Source organism: Sorex fumeus, unplaced genomic scaffold (genome assembly GCF_029834395.1).
Source record: "Sorex fumeus unplaced genomic scaffold, SorFum_2.1 ptg000037l, whole genome shotgun sequence".
Classification (NCBI taxonomy): Eukaryota; Metazoa; Chordata; class Mammalia; order Eulipotyphla; family Soricidae; genus Sorex; species Sorex fumeus.
In genome coordinates this window covers 47700019-47703555 of record NW_026606094.1, presented here as the reverse complement: position 1 = coordinate 47703555, position 3537 = coordinate 47700019, and the positions used below count along the sequence as shown (strand labels likewise).

At 39.2% G+C, this 3537-nt stretch overlaps 1 non-coding gene across 1 annotated transcript; it reads right to left on the bottom strand.

Annotated features, from left to right (window-relative positions):
* Positions 1-3097: 3097 nt before the first annotated feature.
* LOC130027940 (small nucleolar RNA U3) lies at positions 3098-3308 on the bottom strand. The gene has a single exon (XR_008793129.1). It is a non-coding gene; the product is annotated as a small nucleolar RNA U3 (small nucleolar RNA).
* Between the last annotated feature and the right edge of the window lie 229 nt (positions 3309-3537).

Below are 3537 nucleotides of genomic sequence, written 5' to 3'. Positions count from 1 at the left end.
TGTTTTTGATCATAAAAGAACATTAGAGAATCAGCATTGCTATTTTAAGACATATGTAAAGGCATTGCCATGGCAGGTAGGTACTGGAGAAAGACTAGATAAGCAGATCAATGGAATGGAATGAAAAGCCCAGAAATAGGTCAATTTATCTTTTACAAAACTAAAGGCAACTCTTCAAAAAATGATATTTAAATAACTGTATACCCATATGCAAAAACAACCACCCAAAACCAAAAAACTGTACACATATTTTATATCCCTCATTAAATATTAACTCAAAATACATCACAACCACAAATATAAAGTACACAACTATAAAATTAGAGGCAATCAAGATTTTCAAGAGTTAAATGTACAAACAGTATATCCAAAGTATAATATTCAGCTCTAAAATAATTATTTAAAGGTATGAAAGTAGTTTTGATGCTAGCGTACATGCATTGAAAGTACAGACCATCATTTTTGTCTTCCTTCGTTGTGGCAGCCTAGTTTGGCCTTGAGATTTTATCGGCCTCTCCTTTCTCATCCTTCTCAGTGCTGCCATGTCAGTGAAGCCTTCAGGGTCAGGTGAATGAGACCCATTGTAGTTACTGGTTTTGGCATATCGAATACACAACGGATAGCTTGCCAGGCTCTTCCATGCGGACAGAATACTCTCGGTAGCTTGCCAGTCTTTCCGAGAGGGAGAGAGGCTTTTAGGGTGACCTCTAATCACCTTCGTAGGTGTTACCATATTGGAACCCTATCAAATATGATATGACAATTCCGGAAGATGGGTATTTAGTGTCTTATGATGTGTTGCGGCCGCGTGGGTCCGGAAAGCGTCCTGAGTGTGGCGGCGACTGGGTAGTGGAGGTAGTGGAGGTAGTAGAGGAAGAGAGTGGATTGGAACGCCTTCAAGAACAAAGAAATAGCTAAGAGGACAAAGAACCTCCGGCTCCGGGCACATCTCTTTGATTCCACTGTTCTTCCTGCATTAACATATGCCTCAGAGACCTGGGCCCTACGCAAACAGGATGAGAATGCTATTCAGGTCTCCCAAAGAAGAATTGAAAGAGCTATACTTGGAATATCACGTTTCACTCAAATGAGAGAAAGAATCGGGAGTTCCGACATCTGTCGATGATCAAGAATCAGGGACGCTGTCTCGTTTGCCAAGGTGTCAAAAATCAGATGGGCTGGTCACGTAATGAGATTTAAAGACGACTGCTGGACTAGAGCTGTTACCGACTGGATTCCATGGGATGTCAAAAGACCGTGTGGCCGCCCACCTGCCAGATGGTAAGACTTCTTCATCAAGATCATGAATAATCGGTTTGAGGCTCTTCATGTTCCCAGAGCGAACAGATGCCATTGGGCTACACTAGCACGTGACAGGGACAAATGGAGACGTTACTGGTGCCCTCTCGAGCAAATCAGCGACTAACGGGAAGTTAAGTGATTAAGTGAAAGTAGTTTAAATACATATTGCTAAATGAAAGAAGCCAGTTTGACAAAACTTCAAATTTTATTATTCTGGCTATGATATCTGGAAAATGCTAAGCTATAGTAATAGTGAAAAAACCAGAGTTGTCCATGAGTTGAGGTGAGGGAGGAATGGATGGATAGATAGTACACAAATTTTTAGGGTCATGAAACTACTTCATATGGAGTGCGGGAATGAGTAGGACACACTTCTTGCAAGCAGCCAACTGGAGTTCGATCCTGGCACCATATATGATCCCCTGAGGCCCCCATAAGAGATGATCATTGAGGGCAAAACTAGGAGTAAGTCCTAAGCACAGCAAAGTGTAGGCCAAATATCAAAACCAAAACAAACAAACAACAAAAAGAAAACACTCTGTATGGTACTATAATGATGAATGGTACTAAAATGATGAATACATGTCATTATATAGTTTTCCAGCCCTCATCATACTGAACTTAATGTAGAATGTGAATTCTGAGTAATAGTGATGTCTCAAGGTCAGTCTGCAGGTGAATACAAGATTGAAGAGCATTATCACAAATCATAAGAGCAAAAAAGAAAACAATTGAAAAGTAGAAAAACCTCAAGTTGGCCAGGATTGGATTCTACATGAATGGAGGATTGCTTCCAACACTATCTTTTTTGGTTGTTGTTGGGGCATGGGGTGGAGGAAGAGAAGTTGGGACACATCCCATGATGCTCAGGGATTACTCCTGGATCTACAGTCCAGAATTACTCCTGATGGTGCTCTTGAAATATACATTTCATTATGAATCTGCATTATCTGCATTTCTGGGTTGTTATCTTTTATGTGGTCAACAGAGATTGCTAAGACTGCTCTCAGTTCCACTGGAACATTCTTCTGCCTCATCAGGAAATGCAGTAGGGTGAAGGTAAGGAATTTATAATTGCAAGAAGTCAGTCTGGGAAGGTGACTCAGTGGTAGAGCACATACCTTGCATATGTGTGAGGTGCTAGATTCTATCCTGGAGTCAAAAAATGAAATCAAACCAAAACTCCTGCAAAAATCTATTGAAAACCATCTGCCGTGTATAGTACTCTACCCTTAGATATAGCCAATCACTGAAGAAGCCAAAAGGTATAGAATGGCAATCTTACTTGAATAAATTTTGATGTTTTTCTTTAACACATGGTGAAGAAGCAGAGAGAAGGTTGAAGACCCGTCATCGAACAAAATGTACCATTTGGGTTGTGTTTTTTGTTCCTCTTGTATGCCAGTAGTTGTATTCTGAGTGATTTAGTAGTATTTGCAGCAATAAAATAATATTGCCAAAAATAAAAGCCTGTGTTTATTTGACCTAGATACAGCTCAAAAAACACAATGTTTTGGCAAGGTAGGATTCAAATGTTGTTTTTAAAATCAAGAAATCTGGTCATTCTCAAATGTGACTGTATGTATTTGTCTACATGTACATATATAAATACACATAAACAAGCATCACGTATACACATAAGTATATGTATTCTACATACATATGAATACAAATAGATATCAAGACTGTATGTATTACAAATATATATTGAAAACATATATTTGTTGTGGTGGTGCTTCTGCTGGAACTTGAACTCAATGATACTGGAATCAAAAATCAAATAAATGCAGTGGATACCACTCAGACTGCATCTTCTCACTCTTACCCTCTCTAGAGAAGAGAGCAAGCATCAGTGCAAAGGGCAGTTGCAGAAGAAACAACCAAGAAACAGCATCATTCCCAGGAGAGTATCCTATGCCTCCTCCTTATGGTTTTGGGCATTCTATGAGTACAAAAAAACTTCTGCAGCAACAAACTCTAGAAATAATCCCTGAAAGTATATTCTTAAAGTTTGTATTTTTCAGGTGATACTTTGAAGTTCTCTAATAGTGTGTCTAGAATATATAACCATAAGAAATATGCCATTTATAAAGGCAAAATAAAAAGCTTTAATAATTGGGGGAAGGGTGGTTCAGGGCTCAGTTCTGTCTCTGTGCTCAGGTGTCACTCATGGAAGGACTTGGGAGACCATATCTGGTGCCAGAAATCAAGCTTATCTTGGCAGCACACAAAACA